Source organism: Mauremys reevesii, linkage group 9 (assembly GCF_016161935.1).
Source record: "Mauremys reevesii isolate NIE-2019 linkage group 9, ASM1616193v1, whole genome shotgun sequence".
NCBI lineage: Eukaryota > Metazoa > Chordata > Testudines > Geoemydidae > Mauremys > Mauremys reevesii.
Genome location: NC_052631.1, coordinates 14,832,302 through 14,857,300, shown reverse-complemented (window position 1 = coordinate 14,857,300; position 24,999 = coordinate 14,832,302). Strand labels below are relative to the sequence as shown.

The 24,999-nt window shown below is 39.2% G+C and overlaps 1 protein-coding gene and 1 long non-coding RNA gene across 7 annotated transcripts in view; one reads left to right on the top strand and one right to left on the bottom strand.

Moving 5' to 3' along the window:
• Window positions 1-24,999, top strand: part of FNDC3B (fibronectin type III domain containing 3B) — a 363,980-nt gene that overhangs the window by 21,302 nt on the left and 317,679 nt on the right. The window lies entirely within an intron of this gene.
• The window catches only part of LOC120371978, a 36,715-nt gene continuing 35,727 nt past the window's right edge, over window positions 24,012-24,999 (bottom strand). The window contains exon 4 of the long non-coding RNA XR_005584677.1: window positions 24,012-24,709. This is a non-coding gene — a long non-coding RNA (uncharacterized LOC120371978). The remainder of the gene's footprint in view (window positions 24,710-24,999) is intronic.

Genomic DNA, 24,999 nt, shown 5'->3' with positions numbered 1-24,999 from the left:
GTATCATATTGAGGCTGCAGTAATTTAATGCAATTAAAGTGTAAACAGCATTTGCTGGGAAGCATTGGCATGGGGCAAGTCCCATGGTATTTTGCATTGTGGTCACTCTCCCTTAACAAGGGTGCTAATTCGTGTCCAGAGTGTTGATAGCATTTTTTTTTATGTGGACACATATCTCTGAGGATGGACTGACTTATTTGCAGTAGCATCCAAGATTTGCGAGGCATTTTCTAAACATTTAAGAAAGACAGTCGAGATCTCACAGTCTTTAGACTTGAAACTGGTATCACACAGGCCACAATGAAGGCATCATGGAGGCATGCACCTTTAGTCACCCCTACTGTCCTGGGTAGGCTGTTTATCCCATTACCTATTCATTAACCAAATTTTAATAGCGATAATACTTGGCTGTTGTGTAGCACCTCATCAGCAGCTCTCAAAGAACTTTACAAAGGAGTAAATATTATCTGCCGTATACAGTTAGGGAAACTGAAGCACAGAGAAGTGATATGACTTGCCCAAAGTCTTAAGCAAAGCCTGTGGCAGAACAGTGAATAAAACTCCCAGTCCAGGGCTCTATCCATTAGGTCAGACTGCCTATTTTGTTTGCAAAAGTAGAGTAAAATATTTTTTAATTATGGTAATAAATATTTTTAATTAGAGACTGAAACTGAAAGATTTAAATAATATCTTAATCCAACTCTAAACTTCCCTAAGGCTGTGAAGTGGTATTATTCAGTTTAGTATAGCGGGAAAGTTTAGAGTTACAATATTGGAATTAGAATCTGAACTTCTCTGCAGTTTGATGCTTGGGGTGGAGGTGTTTCGGGCTTGGTGTCGTAGTTAAAGCCCCACTGTAATTTTAATTTGAGGAGTATGTGTGATCTCTCTCTCTCTCTTTTTTTTCTTTTCTCCTTTCCAAAATGAAAACGACAAGGCGCCACCCTCAGGGATCTATAAATGTTCTTTGAGTACACCTCTGAAAATGTCTACTAACGGAAGATCGTGCCAAAATGTTGTTAAGGCATAAAAGGATGTAATTATTCCACTTTCCTGTAATAAAGAATTACAGTTTGTGCATAGGAAATTTTATGAAAGACAAAAAGCAAATCATGGTGACCCAGTGTGATGATTAAGTTTGTAAATGGTAAGAAAAACTATGTTTTAATCCTAATAAATGCTAATTCTTTGATGCACAACCCCAGACTAATATCGGGGTCAGGAGGCAACACTGAATGTGCTTACTTCAGCGAGAGTGTCACTTGACAGATTAGCACTGATCTCCCTTTTTTTCTGAATGAGAAATTAACCCATGGAACTTTATTATGGAAAATCTGTTAGAGATGAGAGCAAACTGGAGTTTTCATGTTCTGTCAACTGCACTGGCATTTTGGTACCATCATTAGAAATGCATAAAATTGGTGGAACTTGATTTCAGGTGAACTGGTTTTCTGAAGCTCAGGCCAGATTAACTTGCTGTTTTTATGGTGTTTTTTAAGTAACATAATTTCTGTTTTTTCTGGTCAGGTTGGTATCTCATCTGATAGTGATACCAGTAGTTATAACACAGGTGTAATGAGTAATACAGAGGTTGGAACAGTATTTTTTTGGAATACTTTTTCCTGTCGACAGTGAATAGTCCTAATAGTTTTTCCTCTCACTTTTCACTTTTAATATTTTAAACAGTGAGTTTTATTTGTTCTCACTGAAATAGGTAACAGGAATTGCTGCACCAGATCCTACCCAAGGTAGGTAAATTAGACTGAAATTAGTTTTCCTATAGTAACTCTCTTCATAGTTATGGGCATAATTCAAGAGTCTCATTGGCTGACCTGACTGAATGTGTGGGTCTATTTTGACCGAATGTCCGAAAGTAAAACTTCTAGTTGATAAGAATTTTGTGCATGCAAAAATTGCAGGATATAAACAATATCCCTTTAAATGTCCAAAATTCATTGGTTTTGTTTTTCTTTGTGTGTTCATATGATTTTAAAGCCATGTTAGAATTCTTTTAGTCTGATTTTTCTTGTGTGAAGTAAATCAATGCATTTCTTTAAGTTAGCTGAGGAAGAAAACCCTCACAGCTGCTATGCATGCAAAGCTTGGCCGATGACTCTGGCTTTAGTGGCCACAGTCATATGATTGTTTTAAAAAACCAAATGGATAGCAACAACTAAGGTCTTGCAGACATGCATCTTGTACAATTGATGCGGTTATTTTATGTTAAACTAAGCGGAGTCAGCTGCAGCTTTTGACTGGTCCCCTCCTTTTAAATACAAAGAGTTTCAGAGTCTGTTCCTTTTTTTCCTTTCAAATCATTGAATGCTAAATAATGACCCTGTCACATCTACATTTCTTTGGAAACAAAACAACTTCCTGATTCCAAAGCAGAAGCAGTCACTGATATACTTTTCCAGCACGAGAGGGGAATATTTTTGGAGATATAATCGTGGAAGTGGGAGAATTTGGCACTGAATGAGCTATCTATCTTAGACATTTGTAGTGCAACCAGCACTTAGGAAGAGCAATCCAAATGCTCAGTGAATGCTCTCTGTGCCCGCCCTCCCTCTCCAACCTTCCCCCCAGTAAACACAAAAATGTTATAGGAACTGAAACATCGTTAACAAATACTTCACCTAATCAATCTTCCCCCACCTTTCCAGCAGGGGCTACTAAATGCAGGGCCGACATGGTATTTACCAGAGGTGGTTTTTACCAGGTAAAACCATGATTTTACCCACCCATGGAAAAACTAGTTAGTCTCAGTTTAAGGCATTTTCTGTTTTAAAAACTGTTTTGTTAATGCACACTACATTACACTTAGCTTTAGTTAGATATTCAAATTGTGGTTACATAAAGCAGTAGATCTGTAGATTAATTTGCATTTGTACAAATAAGTAAAATTGTGGTGGCGGTAATACTCATATGTAACTATAATACTGTATGTATACATTTTGGTTCATATCATGACCCACATTTCGGTTTTTTTCAATATTATATACACAAAAGTCGAAAACATTTGATCATGTGAGAATGACAGTAATGCAGATTTGCAGGCTTGAAGCATTAAACAATCAGAAGCATGCAGAGTTGCAGACAACCAGTCCAGGTCCATCTGGCTGTGCAGCATTCTGTAGCAGAGACCAACTTGGATATAGTGTAGTGGTTTTCAACCTTTTTTTTCATTTTTGGACTCCTAACACATTTCAAATGGAGGTGTGGACTGCTTTGGAAATCTTAGATGTAGTCTGCGGCGCCCCGGGGTCCACAGGCCACAGGTTGAAAACCACTAATGTAGAGGAAAGACCAAGCCTATTCCTTAGTTTTGAATGGATGTATCCAAAGTTTGAAAAGATTAATTCTAAAGATTAACTTGCTGGACACCGATGCACAAATTTTTCCCAGTTTCCTGATTTAAACCAGGTTTAAACTGTTATTTACCAGAACGCTGTCCTAAGCTACTTTTTTCCCGGGAAGTTGTCAACCCTGGCTAAATGTGCTGCTGTGTAGAGAAGTAGTAACTTTCCTTGGGTAGTTAGAGATGGGTGGAAAACATTGTGGTTGTCTCAGGGAAGTTTGGATATATATTCAGAATTTTTGATGTTCTCCCGATGGTGTCTCTATAATCACCTGCCTTCTTAGGTCTCTACTTCCTCTTTCCTTGGAATTGTCCCTGGGCTCTTGTATCTTTTATGTTTGAAGTGATCTCTTGAGTCTCCTCCCACAGAGAGAATACCAAGGTCATCCTTCCTCTGTGAGCAATTTGAGGCTAGGACCATGCCTTTTGCTGTGTTTGTACAGTGCCAAGTGCATGGGGGACTAGTTTTGATTGGGGCATTTATGTCCATTTCAAGGGCAGAACTTCACAGGTCGGGTAGCCTGCAGCATTTAAATATCCCTAGCACGGTATGTTCCAGAGATAACATGGTTGGGGGGTATCAGAAGTTGGGGCACAGGAAAGAGTTGCCATTGAGGCTGCTAGTGTACCCCCTTCCTCCCGGGGTATGTGGCTATGGCTTTAAAGCCACATGCTGGATTTCTTGTGGGCTATGGCTCTTTGCTGATCATTCAGTGCTAGAATTTGGCATTTAATCACTCTTTAAACAGAGGCTGAACTTCAGATAAATGTGAAGAATGAATTTAATAGATAAAGCCTGGTCTTTTTTGTTAATTAATATGTGTCTGCTGTTTGTCAAAGGTAATTACTGTAGTACCAGAAAGATAAACAGAAGTTCAGATGGAATACAACTCAGCTCTAATCTACTAGTAGTCACATTAAAATCCTTAGCATGAACTACTGTAGGGTATATTGTTGAAACAAATGAGATGGCTACACTGGGATTTTTATGACTGGGATCTTCATGAAAGGGAGGGTAGCACTTTTTGAAGCACATACAGCAATTATAGTGTAAAAACAAAGCCAAATTATGAACAAATTATCAAAGACAGATATCTGTGTTTATATACTTAGCAATTTCTGGAAGGGATGTTAAAACTTTGAAAACTACTAGAAGCTTAGATCTTTTTGCTGGGACCAGAAAAGTCCCAAATATTAGAACCCATACAAAAAGAAATGTGTTGCTCTGCTTCTCGGCATTTGGCAAAGCCTGCCTAGAATTTACGTATTTTGGGTTGGTGTGTACTGTTGTGTGTTCCTACATATGTAGTCAATATCTACCATATTGTGTGCATTGCGTTAATGGGCTTAACTCTGTTGATTTTGGCTGAATTTATTGAAGTAATTGTAGTTACTTCCCAGATATATCCTCTATACCTTTCCTTGCGGAGTGTGAACTATAATCTATTAGGTTTCTTCTGTAAGTAGGTGTGAACCAAATCCTGGGATCTCAACAACTCCAAACTTTGGGGGGAATTCAAAATTCAGAGCTTAAGTTTGGGTACTCCAGTCCATCTGTAGACCTTTCCATTTCAATTACCGCAAAGTTTGTATTAGAAACAATCAATATATTTTGTATCTGGGGAAAACACTTTCATGGGGTTTTACATATCAACTGTTCTGAATTCTAACCGACAATTCTTTCTGTCTAAATCACTAATTATTTTTTCTTAAAATAACAGCAAAAGAAATATCTGTTAGTGCCCAAATTTCTTTCCAATACTACTCATCTAACCATAACTTTAAGATCTATGCAAAAATTCTGACAACTAGGACCCAGTTCAGCCCTGGTGGAAGTGGGCACCTATCCCATTGAATTCAGTGGGCATTGTTCTTGTTGACACAGAGGCTCAGTGTCTGGGACCCACAATAGAAAACATTGTTCTACGTGATCAGGTTGGTTTGTTAAGGAAAGACTTATTTGGACAACACTCACAAACTTTGCAATGTTATTACCTGTACAGAAGATAGTACTGCTGTTTCCTGGGACACAAAGGAGGCATTTAGTACCTGAATTTTGCATGTTGAAATTTCCATTCCACAATAACCTGTTTTGCTAGAATTCTTGGAAAGGGAAATCAAAGGCATGATGATACCTAATCGCAGTACATATAATTAAAGTTAGCATGGTGTCTGAAAGGACTTCATGTTTCCATATTCCTGAATGCTCTGTTGGTTTTTATCCTTCTTTCTCTTTTTTCTAGTTTAATCTCACATTTCTCATTTTTTTTCTTCTACAGTGGCATACATAACACCTCTTTTTATTAGGAACATAGGGCCAGTATCTTGGCTGGTGCAAATTGGCATAGCTCCATTGATTTCAGTTGAGCTACACCAATTTACTCCAGCTGAGGATCTGTCCTTAGAATTGTTACATTTTAAATGGTTGCAATGACATATAAGGTGACCAAACTGGTGACATTCATTTTAGATTAGCTTTATATGTTCATTAGATTCTTAGTGTGATGCTTAGATATCCGTGATAGGTGTCCTAGAAATATCTAACATGGGTAAAATGGATGATTTACTAACAATCTGTTATGTCCAACCATGTTAGTTCCCATATTCTATCAAAAATAAATAACTTCTCATGCTTTTTAAGTTAGAAAATTAGTAGAACATCCTACCCCGTTAGTATTTTCAGACTATTTTCTTTCTCAAACTGGTGTAGCAAGACTGGTAGGTAATATTGTTGTTCATTAATAGAAGATTTTGAGTAATTTTGTGTGTAAAACAAGATCAGTTAGCTGTTTCAATAAAACAGTAGTCACATGTCTTGATAAGTTGTAATTAATAAGTGATGACAGAACATGGATTTGGGATTTTGATAATCAACTGCCTTACCCAGACAGATTTATAAATATTTGATTTTTTTTAAAAATGAATATCAGAGTGGATCTGGAGTAATGTAGCTGTTCAAGATGTTTCCAAAAACTATCCAAGTATTTTCATGGTCCTCTTGTTGTTAGATTGGGAATCTTTTTGAATGAGGAAAGAACATTTCTTAGTCATACAATCTTTTAAAAAACCTATTTAGCTTTCTATAATAGGTTTGTATTCTCAAAAATCCTGATTAATAAATGTCAACTCATTTTTTCGCACAGAGACTTCTTACAGGTTGAGAGATGAGTGTGAGAAAAAATGTTTGGGTAGATAAACTTTAGAATCTTACTGTATGGACTGGGACTCACTGGGATAGTCAAACTTTGCTGCAAGAATCAGGCAGGTCACATCACTTATTTAAAAAATGGAGTTTTCTGAATAGAATTAAATATAGCTGTTACTTAGCGCTTTACTTTACAACTTTTTAATGTACTGTACCAATATTAACTCTCACATCTCTGTGAGGGTGGGGGTAGACAGACATGGTTTACTTCTTATTTACAGATGGTGAAACCCAAGATATGGAGAAGCTTAGACCAACATTTTCAAACTTTAGGCACCCAATTCCACACTTTAGTGCTTGAATGAATGGCCTGATTTTTCTGAGATACTGTACAATTGCAGATTCTATAAGACTATGCACTTGCAGATATCCAGAACGTCTGAAAATTGGGCCTATTTAGGCACCTGAATATGGAGTTTGGTGCCTAAAGTTAAGCACTAAAATTTAAATATTTTGGCTTAAGTGACCCGTCCAAAGCAACTCATTGGCAGAGCTCGGATTCAAATTCAGGAGTTCCTTGCTTCAACTCCCCTGCATCTGACTTCTAAGGAGACGGTCTCTCTGAAGCCTGAAATTTATATTGACTCCATCTCTCACTTGGATTTCCCATACAGAAAACTGTATTACTCATATAATCGTGAGGGATACAGACATTTCAGAACTCTTTCCAAACTTTGCAACTTTTCTTTACATTTATCTTTATTTAGGAGACATGTAAAAATTTGTGAACTCACCAGTAAAAGTAGCAGAGGTTTACTTGTGTTTTAGAGAATTGTCCCTTTTTATTTTCTATTGTACAATAAACGAAAATACCGCTACTTAATTCTTTTAAAGAAGTGTGCTGCTTTAAAATGATACAAAGAGCTTGATTCTCCACTTGAGTGGAGCTGCTTCTCTGCCCCCAGTACACTCTGCTGTCACCCCCATGCCAGAAAGAGGAGTTCTGGTGCAGGAGGTGGAGGACAAAGGTGGTGTGGGAAATGGCAGTGTGTGTTGGGTGGTAACTTTATGCAGGCAGTGATTTTCCCCCTATGAGAATTCTCTAAGGAGTAATTCTCTCTGCTGTGAGTTCACTCTGCTCTGCATAATCAGGGCAAAGTGAATCTGGGAGACTGATGTATCCGGCCCATAATGTTTAACTCCCCAGTCAGTCATTTTCTTGTTGTTCTAGTGTTGGCAGAAGTAAAGTAAAGAGGATAAACTAGAATCAGTTTTCCAAAACCAAGTAACATGGTAGAAGCATTTAAAGGACACAGCCCTATAGGACTGGGAATAATGGACACTTAAATTCTCAGGAGAATGATTCTTGACGTGAAACTGCAGTTGCCAGAAATAGACTATCAGATAATAGTTTTAACTGTTTTAATAATTGCTGTGTCTGGGTGTTCTCTAAGGCACCAAGAGAGAAGTACCAATTCAGAGAATCGGTATAGGAGAGGATAGAGTCTATACTTGGAAACAACTAATTGTTTCCTCCATGTTTCAGCTTAAAAACAATGGGCTGTGTAGTGTTTGAGCAAAACTGCTGTTGAACTCGTAGGCAATTTCAGACTGACTAAGGATTTCAACATGGGGCCTATGGTCAGACCTGAATAAAGTTTTCAGTGTTTCTTCCGTCCTCTTAAATCCAAAGTAATTGCACTTGCAGTGTGCACGAATGTTGTACATTCTATTTCTGTGCATGAAAAAGCTTGATTTTAAACATCTGTTCACTATTCATATTTCTCAGAATTGTTACGGAAGTAACAATGGATGGAAGTAAACTTGGAAATTGAAGTGCTACAGACAACTTCAAAGTTTTACCATAGGTATGCTATATGCAGTTAATCTTTAATTTTTTAAAAACTTTTTAAAATTAAATGTACACCAATTGGAGTGAGTCAGGTTGAATTGTGTTGATTTGAACATTTGCTTTTCTTACTGACAGATTCTTAAATGTGTATATGTACTACAGTTAACACAGCGGTATAACTGAAGGAAGTTTGACATTAAATTAAAAGAAAATTTTAATGTCAGTTATAGTAATAATGACCAGTGTTGAACAATGAGTCCCCTTTGGCATCTTGGCCCCATTGACGCTAATGGGAGTTTTGCAAACGACTTCAATGGAACTAGGCTTTCACTCAAAGATACAATATTCAGTTATCAGACATAGAGCCTTTCCTTTTCTAGGAGTTTGGAATAGCCTTTTGCACTCTTATGTTTAAAGTTGGTCTGGGAGAGTAGAAGTTGGCTAAATCTAATTGATAAGAGAGATTTTGTGTCTGTTAGGAAAGTAATTTTATTTTGTTTACGTTAGCCCTTATCCAACAATAATGTTTGATTAAAATGTCTCTTTGATTAACTTGGAAAGTGGTTCTTTTCTATGGGTGTGTATTCTGCTGTAATATATTTGACACTTTTTGATACAGTTTAATTAAATGTATTAATTCAGGTTCATGCCATCATTAGACCTATGCTTAGATGTAAATTAAAGACTGCTACACTTCCAAAGAACATTAACAACTTCTCTGTTACTCTGATTGCTCTGAAAAAGATTACCACATATACTTGTTCGTAAGCCTAATATTTTAGCATCAAAGAGCAGGGGTCGCTTATAAATGGGTCTACACCAAAATCTGATGATTTTAAACTCCTATGGAATCATTGAATTGAATATCTAATAAATTGTCATTTTGTTTACCTGGAGCGTTTGCAGGCCCGCGGCCACAGGCAGATGAGGGTCTCCATGCCTGTAGACGCTCCAAATAAAAAAAAAAAAAAAAAAGTTCTGTCCCGCCAGCGGCTTACCCTGATGGCTGGGAGCCAAAGTTTGCCAACCCCTGAAATATAGGGTCGGCTTATGAAAGGGTCATACAGTTTTTGCTGTTTTTACCTAACCATCTTGAGAGTCAGCTTATAAATGAATGGGCTAATAAACAAGCATATATGGCAATTCATTATTTCAGTTTATAAAATGCAGTTATACAGCTTCCTTAAGCATATAAAACTGGGAACACATTAATTGCATAATGAGTTTAGCATATGTATTGATTTAGTGTCAGTTAAGGGCATAATAAACTCCACCTCTTCCATTACCATTTCTTTCCACTTGCCATTAACCAAGGCAAAAGACTGTGTAAGTACATATAAGGCATGATGAAAAATTGCAGTGTTAGGGCTTGTCTACATGGAAAATTGACCATCAGAGCTATATCAGAATAGGCTATTCCAGAATAACTCCCTGGCTGGATACTCTATTCCAAATACAGTTACTTTTGCTCTGGAAAAGTGTCCACACAGGGTTGGAATAGTTTATTTCAATATAGCTATGCCTACGAATTTCCCCATGTGGACAAGTCCTTAATATTACTGATGATGCAGGTCTTTAATATTGGTTATGGGAATTTTTATCTGAAATGGGCCTAACCTAACAGCTCTGCTCTGTAAAGTGACTCTAAATATAACCTGATTGGATTCCATTTGTGTGTCACCAATGACTTCCAGATAATTTTTTATTCAGTTTACTAGTAAAAACATGTCTGTTTCTCCCCCCCCAACCCTCCCCCCCCACAAACAAACAAAAACAACTGCTGGATTTAAAAATTAAGCCTGGTATCTGAAAGTCAAGGCTGGCTGGGCTTTTTTCTTGGTTTGTGTATTATCTCCAGTAATAAATATTCTGCTCTCATTTACACTTATGCAAATCCATTATCTCCATTGTCTGCCCATACTTCCACCTCTGAAACCCCATTTTTTCTCTGGGGTTACACAGGTAAAGGCAGAATCTGACAGCAAATAGAAGACTTAGTTGGGAAGTAGGTTGCTGAGGTGGAAGCCAGAGTAGACTCTAGCTCACTCTTAGGACATGTCTGCAGTACAAAATTATGGCGACATAAGTTACGTCTGCATACAACCACCATAGTTTTACATTGCTTGTGTGTGCACACACTTGGCTATGTGCATCCTTACCAGGAGTGCTTGTATCAATGCGGAGTGCAGTGCACCGTGGGTAGGTATCTCACTGTGCAGTTTGCCACCATCAAGTGCAGGGTCTTTTGGGAAATTTTTGCAATGCCTGATGGGGCTGAAATGAGTTACACAGGCTTCCTGACCACCTGATCCCTGGGCAGTGGAGTTCACAATGGTAACCAGAGCAGTTAGTTTGCGGTATTGTGGGACAGCTGCTGGAGGCACTCGAGGTAAATAATGCAGTGTTTACATGCTCACTGAGTCAACCTAACCACATCGACCATGATTCTACGTTGCTCAGAGAGGGGATGTTATTAAATCGGCATAGCAGGGCACTTACGTCAGCGGGAGACAAATTTAAGTGAAGACACATCCACAGGTTGGTTGACATAAGCTGTCTTGCATCGACCTAACTGAGTAGTGTTGACCAGGCCTGAGTTATGTTGGTTCTTCATTGCTACCAGGAGTAATAGCAGAAAGGCCCAATTTTTTAAAAGCATTCAAGCCCCTAACTCCCATTCAAATCAATGGAAGTCAGTTACCTAAATATTTCTAAAAATCTGGCCCTAAAATCTTATTTTTGTCACTAAAGTAGTTAAGTGTGACTCTGAATAGGTGCAGAGACCTGATATGTGGAGTAGAAAGATACAGTGTTTACATTAAAAAGCGACAAAGAGTCCTGTGGCGCCTTATAGACTAACAGAAGTATTGGAGCATAAGCTTTCGTGGGTGAATACCCACTTTGTCAGACGCATGTTTTTACATTGTTGTTGAAGCCGTGTTGGTACCAGGATATGAGAGGCATGGTCGGTGAGATAATATATTTCATTGGACCAACTTCTGTTGAAAGAAACAAGCTTTTGAGCTTACACAGAGCTCAAAAGCAATTTTTAAAGTCACTTTTCTGTGTAGAGTTACATCTCAAAGAGAATATTACTGATAACTAGCAAAATAAGGCCTACGTTTAACTCTTAAATTGCAATAGCAAGTCTTGGGTGGTAGAGAATTTCTCCACAGGAGGATAACAAAACTCAGTGATGTTTAGGACTATTGAGAAGTAAGAATGTAGATTTTAGAAATAGACCAGAAATTGAGAACGCAGACATTTCCCCATTGAAGGTGATGGGAGTTTCGTTACTGACCTTTCTGAGAGAAGAATCATGCTTTGAATGCATATATTTTCAGAATGCAGACTGTCAAGTTTGAATGGCTTTCTGCAAGCTATAGTCTTAAATGCCCTGTTCAAAGCTTTGTTTATTGCATAAAGAAAGAGGAAACCAACGAGAGCATTTAAATATAACCAATGCTTACATTTGTACTTACACGTGTTTAAACAGGTGTGACCAAATCTTATGCTTCAGGACAAAATTGATTGCCTTAGGGATCATGAAGACATTGTCTTGCCTCTCTGAGAAGATTGGCAGGACATATCGCTGGGTTTCTTTTTTGCTTTCCTCTGAAGTTTCAGGTGCGAGTTACTTGCCAGATGCAATCAGTACCACAGCCTCTTTCCTTAGAAATCTTGGCCTGAAGTAGCCCAGATCTGTTAACTTTCAGGCCATGTTGCAAAGTTCACCCTTTGAAGGGAGCTTTTGGGATGGAAAATGCCATTGAAGGGTGACGTATTTTCTTGATCAGCTTATTGGGTTTTTTTATGGTAATTTTAGGGGCTGCTGCTTTATTTTATTCTTTTTGTTGGTTGTATTTTTAAATGTTTTAGCAACTTATTGTTTGTCTACATGGCAAAGAAAAACCCGTGGCAACGAGGCTCAGAGCCCAGGTCAGCTGTAATGGGTTTGGGCTGGAATCCAGGATCTGAGATCCTCCTTGCAGACTCCAGCCTGAGCCTGAACATCTACACTGCTATTTTTAACTCCAGAGTCTGATCCCCAAAAGCCTGAGGCATTTGACCTAGGCTCTGAGACTTTGCACCATGGATCTTTTAATGCACTGTAGACATGCCCTTTGAGTATAGAATACTCACCATTTTTGCTTAAAACTTTAAATATTTATTATTGATGCTGTCATTCAATACCTTTTAAAAATGTATTATAAAGGATTGTTATGAACAGTTCTTCCTTTAGAAAAATCATCAAAGCTATATAAGATAGGACACCCATGGCCACCAACATACGGCTTTACTCTGCTCTTTATAAGATGAGTGTTAAGTGGCCATAAGTTTAATATTCCAAAATACTGAGGGGAAAATATTCTGTTTGGATCAGTAACTGGTTAAAACTTAGGAAACAAAGGATAGGAATAAATGATCAGTTTTCAGAATAGAGAGCGGTAAATAGTGGTGTCCCCCAGAGGTCTACTGGGATCAGCACTGTTCAACATATTCGTAAATGATCTGGAAAAAGGGGTAAACATTGAGGTGGCAAAATTTGCAGATGATACAAAACTACTCAAGATAGTTATGTCCAAAGCAGACTGTGATGAGTAAAAAAAGGATCTCACAAAACTGAGTGACTGGGCAACAAAATGGCAGATGAAATTCAATGTTGATAAATGCAAAGTAATGTACATTAGGAAACATAATTTCAACTATGCATATAAAATAATGGGGTCTAAATTAGCTGTTACCACTCAAGAAAGAGATCTTCGAGTCATTGTGACTAGTTCTCTGAAAACATCCCCTCAACATGCAGTGGCAGTCAAAAAAGCTAACAGAATATTAGACACCATTAGGAAAGTGATAGATAATAGGAAAGAAAATATCATATTGCTTCTATATAAATCCATGGTACGCCCACATCTTGAATACTGCATGCAGATGTGGTCACCCCATCTCCAAAGATATATTGGAGTTGGCCAATATACACAAAAGGGCAACAAAAATTATTAGGATATGGAACAGCTTCCATATGAGGAGAGATTAATAAAACGGGGACTTTTCAGCTTAGAAAAGAGACAACTAAGGGGGGGTATGATAGAAGTCTATAAAATCATGACTGGTGTGGAGAAAGTAAATAAGGAAATGTTGTTTACTCTTCATAACACAAGAACTAGGGGTCAGCAAATTAATAGGCAGCAGGTTTAAAACAAACAAAAGGTAGTATTACTTCACACAATGCACAGTCAATCTGTGGAACTCTTTGCCAGAGGATGTTGTGAAAGTCAGGACTATAACAGGGTTCAAAAAAGAATTAGATAAGTTCATGGAGGGTAGGTCCATCAATGGGTATTTGCCAGGATGGGCAGGGATGGAAAATCATGCTCTGAATTGTACCTAGCCTTTGTTTGCCAGAAGCTGGGAATGGATGACGGGGTGGATCACTTGATGATTACCTATTCTGTTCGTTCCCTCTGAAGCACCTAACACTGTTCCCTCTGAAGCACTGTCAGAATTCAGGATACTGGGCTAGAAGGACCATTGGTCTGCCCCATGATGGCCATTCTTATGTTCTTATATTTGAAGGGGGAATGCAAAGCCTTCCACACCACTAAATTCCTCCACTGAGGTAAGGGGCGAGTGAGGGTGGAGTATCCATGAAAATCACATGCCTGCCTACTCCTTGTGAGGCATGGACACCATGGAAGGGTCTCTGTCCTGGCCCTAAATAAATCAGGGCAAAATGGAACAAAGGCATGCTAGAGAAAGGGGCTAGAGATATACCCCAAATCTTCCTTAGCTAGAGCTACCATTCTACCTCATAGCCTACAGTAGTTGTTGTATTGTGGCTGGCGCTGCTTTACAACCCCCACAGAAATCTGGGCTTTGTGTGGGTGACTAGATTTATATGCAGTAACATGCATGAAGGATCCATGCACAAGAAACCTTGCATATGGCATGGCATGTTTTTTAAAACAATTAACTTTTTAATGTATTCAGTTCAGCCACAAGCTTGTCAGGTGCTGTGAATACAGTTCACTGGAAATTGAGTTAATGTTTTTAATTAAATATATTAGATGTTATCAGAGAAGTAGGTTTGCCAACATGTTGGTTTAATGCTCCATAATCTTTGATGCTTTTAAACTCATGATTACAAATGAAGGATCAGATGGAAAAAAATTCACAAACAATAAATTAAAAGAAGGTACATGGAAGCTCAAACAGATTTCAAAGAGAGAGAGTAGTAGATACACACGCTTTCTTAAGCATGTGTAAGGGGGTAGTGTGGGTTAAGTGTTCTTTTCCCATAAAATAACACTTCATCATAATAATAGTACCAACATTTATTAAAGATTTTGATAAGGGACAGAGTTCCATAGTTGACTCTGCACTGTCAAAAATTGCCTGTGTCCTTTGAGTTAAACAAAGCATTGAGTTTTTTGTTCAGTCAAACTCACTTCATTGGCCTTTTTTTCCAAATTAGGCTTCTTTGGCATTACCTCAACTACTTTTCTGCTGCCGCCTTCATGGAATTTGAGTTTCTCATCATAAGAAGGGAGAGGAAGCTGCTTGAGAGTAAGACTGCCTTAATACAAGGATTTAATACCGATCGTCTTATTAAGATTACTTTGTTGCCAGTTAAGAAACATGAACAAGCAGTTATTCAACAGGAAATGTTAGAGATGTGAGTTCATCAGCTTAGATATCAAATCTTTAAGGCTTTAATTGGTCTAGTAGGGAAAGCTGCAGGAAATTGGGTTATGTCTACACTGCAATAAAAGAGCTACAGCATTGGCGTGGGTCAGCTGACTCTGGCTCACAGGGTTTGGCTAAACATAGCAGTGTAGATGATTGGACTCGGGCTTGAGCCTGGGATCTGAGACCGTGTAAGGTGCGCAAGTCTCAGAGCCCAAATATCTATACTGCTATTTTTAACCTTGCAGCCCAAGCCCTGCAAGCCTGAGTTGATTGATTTGAGCTCTGAGACCCGGTGCTGTGGTTTTTTTTTTTTTTTACTGTACATAGGTGCCAACTTTTCCTGGTACTGGTGGGTGCTCATGGCCCCCCCCCCCGCCCTGACTCCACCCCTGCCCCCATTCCAACCCCTTCCCCAAAGTCCCTGCCCCAGCTCTACCCCCTCCCTGCCCCTATTGGACCCCTTCCCCAAATTCCCGCATTGGCCCCACCTCCTCCCCTGAGCGCACCGCGTCCCCCCTCCACACACCCCCCAGCACTTGCCGCACGAACGCTGGGAGCTAGGGGGAAAAGCGGGTATGCGGCGGCGCGCTGAGGGAAGGAGGCAGAGGTGAGCTGGGGTGGGGCGGGGAGCACCCATGGAGTCGGCGCCTATGATACTGTAGATGTACCCTGGCCTAAATGATACTGGTGAGTTGTAACTTAAAGTCCTGCTATGTAAGAGGGCTTGGTTATCATACAGTCACTCTCGATCACTATCTCCGTCACTGTTTCTGAGAAGTGCTCAGATACTACAAACTAAAGCAGGAAAGAATCCACTTGTTGACTCTCCTTCCTGATCAGGAGGTTACTGGAACTGTTTTGGTTTTCTGAATGTGTCATCTCCTCTTCGTTTCTCTGTCCTCATTGCTGAGAGGTCTGTCCATTGCTCCTCTGAGTTTTGCCCTTGAGATTGACAGTGTCATTGTTCTTGTGGACCGTGGTTGTCCTAGGCTGGTGGTGCCTGAGGAAGGTGCTCTTTTAGGTGTCTTGGCATTTCATCTTTGAGGACCAGGCCATGAGGATTGTTGTATATAACTGTTGGACTGCTGTGCTGTGATGGGGCTTATCCCCATCATGTACAAGGCTAGGGTAAGCACCCAATTAGTCATGCTCTGCACCTGGGCAGGTGAGTAGCTAATTGTCTCCTGTTCAGAGAGGGTGGAGCTAAGTCCTGCTAAGTAGAATCGTAGGACTGGAAGGGACCTCAAGAGGTCATCTATTTCAGTCCCCTGCACTCACTCATGGCAGGCCTAAGTGGACTGAACGAGTTCAGTTGTGGGGAGAGTGCAGAGGAGATAGGTCTCTCTCTACCAGAGAATCTCCCAGGGTAACAGACAAGATATAATGGGGGGAGTGGGGAAGGAAGCAGCACGGTACAAGGTTCCTACAAGGGGAAGCCCTGAGATAGGATGTTGCATGTGGAAGACTTCAGTAGTTCAGCGGGGCAGAAGAATTATTCAGATTCGTTTGCACTTGTTCGTAATACCTCAGAAGGGGTTTGAACTTCATCAGTTGCCTGGAGGGCAGAGTCACAGAAGATCTGGAGGCAAAGGCAGCCAGCCAGTGGGAGGTGCTGCAGCTGAGGAGCCTGACAACATTACATCCGGATGCAGGAGAGTGCTCCAAAGGTGAATATGCCCTACTATAGGCAGTTACTTGTTCTTTTGGGCAGACTGTGAGGTGAGCAGAGTGCCTGGGAGATGCGTTCTTGGTGGCCACTGCTGCTTAGGAGATGGGCTGCTCTCTTCGTTTGGACTGTATATAATGACTGGTGTGAAATGTGTTGAAAGGGAAATCTTGAAGAGCTGATTTACTGAAACATGTTGCAACATGGCTACAACTGTGGTGGATTGGAATGCATGAGTAGAGAGAGTAGCCCTTTCAATATGTCTGTTAGTGAGTAATGCACTCACTCATACGCTGAAAATGAACTTCTGTGCTGCATAATGACGTAGATGAGAGAGTATTTACACTATCTGAAGTGTCCTAACATTCGATATCATTTGCTTAGCATATTTCACGTCCCCAGAAGTTTCATTTTCCAGTAATAATTTTGGCAGGAAAAGCCAATGAACTTGAGGGAAAACTAGCACTTGAATTAGGTGTTTTCTCCACCCTTTACTTAACTGCTCCAGGGGAGAAATGGGAAAGATTAGGTTTGGAAAACTGGAAAATAAGAGCTCATAGACTTTAAGGCCAGAAGGGACTATCATGATCTAGTGTGCCCTCTTGCACATAGCAGACCACTAAACCTTGCCCACCCACTCCTGTAATAGACCCATAACCTCTGGCTGTGTTATAAGGTTTTCAAATCATGATTTAAAGACTTTAAATTACAGAGAATCCACCATTTACATTAGTTTAAACTGGCAAGCGACCCATGCTGCAGAGGAAGGCAAAACCTCCCCAGGGTCTCTGTCAATCTGACGCAGGAGAAAATTCTTTCCCAACCCCAATATGGTGGTCAGTTGGACCCTGAGCATTTCAGCAAGACCCAATTGCAAGTCACTGGGAAAGAATTCTCTGTAGTAACTCAGAGCCTTCCGCATCTAGTGTCCCATCACCAGCCATTGGAGATATGTGCAGTTGCAGATTAGCTACATGCCATAGTAGTCATTTTCATCATACCACCCCCTCTGTAAACTTATCAAGCTCAGTCTTGAAGCCAGTTAGGTTTTTTGCCCTCCCTTCCTCCCCCACACACCCCACTCTACTTGGAAGACTATTGCAGAATTTCACTCCTCTGATGCTTAGAAACCTTTGTCTAATTTCAAGCCTAAACTTATTTTGTCAGTATTTAGTTGCTGGATTTTTAAAAAAATATTTTTGATGAGGAAGAAAAGTTTGAGTGTGGTGCTAATAAAAGAAATAGTTTATTTTCCATGGAACCTAGCCCTTTAGTTGGGAGTGTCATGCCAATGCAAAACATTCCTTGTTTCCACACACAACTGTGCATATTTTACTTCTGTGTGTGATGGTAAAAAGATTTGTTATGTTCATTATAGACTTCTTTCTCATGAGTAAGTTCTAATTGACTGTTTGTGATCCGTTTGAACCTAAAGGACAAGATGCAACATAAAACTCCAGTGTGTTTATCGCTAGTGCTCTTTTCCTCTCTTTCATTTCATGGTTCACTCATATTACAGTGGCATACCTTTGGAGTCAGCCCCAGGTGTGGCAGAGGGGTGCTTGCAACTTCCTGCAGAGGAAATGCCTTTGAAAGCACTCAGAAAATTAGGCTTGCTCTTGTGAATTTAAGACAGAATTCCTCTTACCTTATGAATGTGCCTGCGCTTTTTCGGAAAGGACATTTCTAACAAGGGCTTAATCCCATCAGTAAGTTCTAATTCTATTGTGGACTTCTAATTTACATACCATAACTTTTCCTTTGCATTTCTTTTCAGCAACAGAATTTTAAAAAGGGATTCCTCTACCCATAGACCTCTCTGAGAGTTATTGTTAACAGCATAGATGTAGCAGCTTGTTGTCAAACTTTGCAGACAGAATCCAGTGTAATCAGGAGGTGAGACATTAACAAAGTGTTTTGTTCCTCTTGCTATCTTCCTTGTGATAAGGAATAGAGGAATTTGCGAAGTGTTTTTTTGGAGAGCTTATAGCTGAGCTGTGCTTTTTAGAAGCAGGAGGATCGTGTTTTTGAACTCTTTTCTTAAAACCCTTCCTGAAACTACGTTTTGAAACTCAGAGTGCTGAGGTTGCATTTTTAGATTGGTATACATTGTAACATGTTAAAACAGAGGCCCAACTTTGAGAGCGTTAATACTGATGTCAAAATATGATTTGGAATCTTTGGTATGTGCCAGGGGCTACTGTTTAAGAGCAGAATCCTACAGTACACTTGGTTTTCTGATGTGAATGCTATGTAATGATTTCTGATGTACAGACATGCTTTGGTTAAAATATGAATGGGGACTTTTAAAAGGCTACAGAGTTTTGTTATAATAAATTATGGAAAATGGGAGAGGAAAATAAGAGATTTTGTTTATAATTCTTTGAATGTCTCTAACACATCACGTTCTAATCTCAAACCTATTTTTCAGATATTAATTAAGTTTCCTAATTAATCCTGTGATGACAGCAAGTATAATTTTATGCACTTTACTGATGAGTAAACTGAGGAATGGAGACCTTAAATTGACTTGTCTAAAGGCAAGCAGCAAACTATACCCAGAGCTGTGCAGTGAGACCAACCTCCCGATCCATGGGCACTAGGGCCCATATACCCTTCTCCTTGATCCCATGTTGTCTTAAGAAAGCAACTTCAGGGTGAAGCCAGCCAGAGATTCTGTCTTCTCCATTAATCTCCAAGAATACTGTGAGGCACTTATCACCAAGAAATACTTCACCACTTATGGTGCAACACGAATGCAGTTGGGCATGCATACTGTAACTTCCTTTTGGTTTGATAAGACTCGAGCAGTTGCTTTCTAGGGACAACTGTCAAATAACAGAAGATCAACACACCAATGTTTGTCAAAAACAAGAAAAGCCACTTTGTTGGTAACTTTTTTCTTTTTTAACCAATGTGACAAATGTACAAAGGCGATATTCTTGATTTATATATCAAAGCATTCTTATTAAAAATACAGTAGCGAGACCATTTTAGGTACACCATTATCTCATTCATTATTTTTTGACAAAGTATTCTTTGAGATGGGAGTTACTTAAAACTAACAGCAACATAAAAACATAGAAAGCTTTCAGCTGCCTTCTCAGCAACAGGAATTCAGATTCAAAGACAAAAGCTATACAATATTCAGGCTTCTGTTTTAAATGATCATGAAATCTGTTTTCTTCTTCCTTGGACAGAGAGAGCATTGAGAGTGAAGTGACTTGTCATGGTGTTGAATTTCAGAGAGTTAGCTTTTGAATAAATAGGATTTTCACTGTACCATTTTCTCTTTAAGACTACAGTGAACAAGGAATACTTCTTGAAAGGCTGCAGGATTCATAATTATGCATGAGTTGATGTAAACCATTTTCCGTAGTAAGTGGAATGTTTTGCTCTGGCCACCCCGTTTAAGTGTTGACAATAATTTTATGAACTTCAAAAAAAGAAGTATACCCCAAAGTCCATGATTTAGAATATACATAATGGGTTTTTGATAAAGTCAGTAACTAGGAACACAAACAAGATTAGATGTGAAGTTTTGACCACAGAGCTTTTCTCAGGCAGTGGAAAAAATTGGTCAGAATTCATTAAGGATGAGGAAATTTCCTTAGTTGAACGTTAAGAGTGGGGGATGAGATGTTGTACAGCTGTCTACAGAGGTTTGGAGGGTTTCCCTGGAACACCATGCAGTGCTTACATAGTCATCAGCAGATTTGGGGGAAAAACACACACACACACACACACACACACACACACACACACACACACACACACACACACACACACACACACACACACACACACACACACACACAGTGCTTACATAGTCATCAGCAGATTTGGGAGAAAAACACCCACCCGCACACACACACCCCTTAAGAGTTGTGTTTTTCCATTTGCTTGAATAACTGGTATTAAGAGTCTGTATGTTAGATTTCTTGAATAGACTGGATATGCATGAGAAAAATAACTGAGGGATGTGTTATAGTTGAATGATCAGATAATATTGTTTGATTTTTATACTGGAAAATGAAAACATCTCAGACATGCTGTAAGGAAAGAGTTGTTAATAACAAAAGAACAACATCCACCCTCCCCCCAAACCAGAAATTTGCCAAGAAGGGTAGGACTCAGCTCATTCTCCAGATTTGAGCGAGAGTAGAGCCTGGAGATGCATGGTTTAATGGACTAGGGTTCTGTTTGTTGATATATTCTTCACATTGTTAGTAAAAAATTCTGCATATTTTTCTGCTCTGTGCTGTCAAACAAGTGTGAGTTCAGGAAAAGTGAGGGGGTGCACTTCTATTTGTGCTACAAATGTGACAGTCTCCTGCTTGCGAACACAGACTTATAGATATGTGCATGGGCAATGTCCTTTCTGGATTTTAGAAGGCAGCAGAATACGTCCTTGTGTGAATATATGCCTTTTCCATTATTTATCAAGATAAAAATGGCCTCTTGTGATGTAGATTTTCAAAACACAACTAAATTTCAACAGACCACTTAGAAAATGTGCTCCATAATTAAGTTAGTGTGATTTTTATTGAAGTAAATGGCTTCAGGTTGGCTCCATGACTCCAAGTAAACTCCGGGCTTCTCTACACTGGCAATTAACAGCATTGCAACTTTCTTGCTCAAGGGTGTGAAAAAACACCCCCCTGAGCGCAGCAAGCTGCAGCTCTGTAAAGCGCCAGTGTAAACAGTGCCCCAGTGCTGGGAGCTGCGCCCCTCGTTGAGGTGGTTTGTTTTTTTTTAAAGCGACAGCGCTTTAGTGTTGCCAGTGTAGGCTAGCCCCTATGACAGAATCTGTTTCTGCTGGTGTTCCTTCAGCTTCTACTCCAATTGTCCAAAGAGAAGCTGCTGCCAAGATGTCCTCATTTGCTATTACAAGTGACACTCTCCAGAACCTCACATGTCAACAGAGAATCCGTATAGTTTTGGTCCAAAAGAGATGGAACTGTGGTGGTACTGAAAGTCGCTAATCACTACTGTTTGCTTGAAAGCGGTGGAGTGCTGAAGTGGAAGGACTCCTTCAAAAAAAGACCTGGATCTAGAATAAGGTCTTTCACTCCATCGGGATCTGCTCTGGTTTCTTCTGTGCTGTGTGTATATGTGTAGAAAATGTTGAAGATGTGAGAGAGAGAGAGAGAGAGAGAGAGAGAGAGAGTAAACATGGTGAAGTGGGGACAATTGTGGGAAGTTATTCGTACATTGTGTAAGGTATTGCAGAAAACAAAAGCTTCCTGATAGATTTCCTAAATATTGTTGCACAGGTAAAACAACAAGTACCTTGTGTCTCATTGCTGAGGATAGCTCTAAGTTCTGAACATTTTTTTGAAGAGCTTCAACATCTTGCTCTCTCTGATTGCTGGAATTATGATGGGATTGTGCATCATTCCTACCTACGCACCTGCCTCAAAAACAGCTTGCTTTTTATTTTTTACCACTTAATTTTCCCCACCTTCCCATCCCAGCCAAGTCTTTGCCCATTTCTTGAGCTGATTTCTAGCCACAGTTTTAGAGACTCTTAAAAGTTCAGAATTATTTCCCCCTATTTTCTCATAATTTGCACTTGTGAGTTCTAGTTGGATTAGAACCAGAATCACTAAAATGCGGCAGGAAAGCATGTGCTATGGTATTTTTGTCTGAGACAGAAATCCGGTGAGAGAGTCTGGTCTCAAGAAATTTCTCACCTTAGGCATGCGGACTTGAGAAGTCTCAATCAATGTCAAGACTTTTGGACCCTTGTCTGAAATGGACGGTACTTCCCCATCCATTTGAAGATTATCCATGATTATTTTCCATGTTCTTTCAGCTAACACATCCCTAGGACTGTATAATACATGAGCCTTTGTTTTATGCTGTGGCAGGCTTTCTGGTTGTTTGTAACTGTTAAGTTAACCTGGGAAGATGGTAAATTTCTTTACTAGTAATCAGCGGTGATAGATGGGAGTGTGGAAAGAAGAGAATTCTTGTATAGTTGTGGTATGAAAGGCTTTTCAGCAGGAGTGCTGAAAGAAATATCCTCCCTGCAATAGGAAGACAGGGAAGTTTTACAGTTCCCTGCTGTTTCATTAGAATATTAGGTTGCTATGACAATATTAAAGATATTAGGATGATATTTGAGCTGGAAAAAAAACGATTGAACATAAATTGAGTGCCCTGTTGTTTGCCTCGGATGCCTGTTAATATAATTAAGTGTCTGACTTATATAAAACACACAATTAAAATATGATTTCATTTTGGCATTTTTAAAATTAATTATATTGCGCTTGATGGAAGCAATTTATATGAAGAGTAGCCTTTGTTGTTGTTTTTTTTAAATTGTTTTCAATGCAGTTTATTCCAAGCTGTTTCTTTGTTGAGTAGAATTACAAAGAGGTGCTGACATATACTCTAAACATTTACATGCAGGCATGTATAGTTTTCTGCAGACTTGAAAAGCATTTCTCTCTTTTCAGGGAGAACTTGCCCTCTGAAGCATATGCAATATTGTGCTTTAGGAGGGAGAAAACAGAATAGGGTGGGGAAAAATATTCCGCAGCCATTGCAATGAAGCTCTCATTCCCCTGACCAAGTCAACATTGCCATTTACAGTCGGATCCATAGAGCTGCCTCCCTCATGCAAAAGCGAGCTTTCATCTTAAGTAATACTTAGGACAGCTCTCAAAGAATACAGCAGAGCTTTAACTGCAAGATTCTCAGGGATTTTAATGCAAATCACACATTCCTACACCCTGTTCTCCCATACACAGAAAATATACCCCTAAATATTCTAAATAAAAGTGAAATTGGGGATATGCCTGTTGCATGAAGCTAGACAGTTATAGCCATCTTCTTTTTAATGGAATCCATTCACTTGAATGCATACTATGAAAACACAAACGGCATAACTCTGCCCCAGAGGTATAGACTTCAGATTAAATATGGATATAAATAATTTTATTTTAAAGCATTTAATTTGAGTTCATTAAAGCTGGGTATCATTGGGGAAATATATACTGAAAACAGTCAACCAAGATGTGCTTAACCATCTCAGACATCCTTCACAATTACTTGTTTGTAGTTTTTATTAAAAATTAGGAGTCACAGTCATCCCTGGTGTAACTGTGGTGAAGTCAGTAAAGTTTAGGGATGAAGTTGGTCCAAAGCGTAGTTCGCTTTTAACCTCTCATTATTGCCCTGTATTTCTCAGAATTCTTCCCTTATTTGACTCCATTACATTAAAACAGGTTTCTTTTCCCTAGCTTTGCACTTTCGTCCATGCCTCTCTTTAGGCCTGGAATGCCCTATCCCAACTGATCCATAAAGTAACTTACGCACCCTACATCAAATCTTTCTTCAGAACCTATTTTGACTGTGATGCCAACAGGATACTGCCAAGTGATAATGTTAGGTAGACGGCAAGTACAGACTTCAGTTATTTATCTTGTGTGTTTATATTTGATAATTTATTTTTGTTTGTTTTTAGAAATTAACCGTCTTGAAACCATCCAGCTGTGTATATAGGCGGCCTCTCTAAAAGCATGTTGTTAAGGTTTCTTGCAGCCTTTCTTCCTTTTTTCCTTCTGAATGTTTGTTACAGCTGCTGTCTTAAATTAGACTATAAGCTCTTTGTGGCAATTACTTTTACTCTGTTTTTACAAAGCCTTGCACAATAGGGCCCTGGTTTCACTTGGGGCCTCTGGGCATTTCTGTAGTAGAAACTGATTTTTAATTTTTTTTATTTCCTTTCATACCTTTTTTGAAAAATTTGTTCAGTAAGATTGTTATCCAGACTCTCTGAAAATAATGTGCTATGAACCGATAATTTTAGTTTGTGTAGTAGAGATCAAGTGATCTTTCTGGAACTTTTCAGCCATTTTTCAATACTTGAAAACCAGTTTGCATAAGTTCCGCTGTTATCCTTCCTTTTTGCTCCTGCTTTTATTTAAAAGACTTTGGTACCTCTTCATCTCCTCTTTACCTTGAAAGTTGCAGTAAGTCCCAAAGCTGGAATATTAAGAAATCATCATTTACAAAGAGTTATTCATAACTTATTAACCAATAACTCCCACTTATTAGGAATGTTGCTCCTGAATGCATACTGGGCATACTGAGGGAAGGGCATCTGTTTCCCCTGGCTCAGTGCCACCCGGCTACATTTCAACCAACAGTACTGGGTTTTATGTATTTTTTTTTTTTTGAGTGGAGTCATTTTCTAGTTTAATATCAAAACTTGTCTAGTAATTGGCCATACTTCTTATCACCAGGAACAGTGCTAATTTAGTTTTGTTGACAAC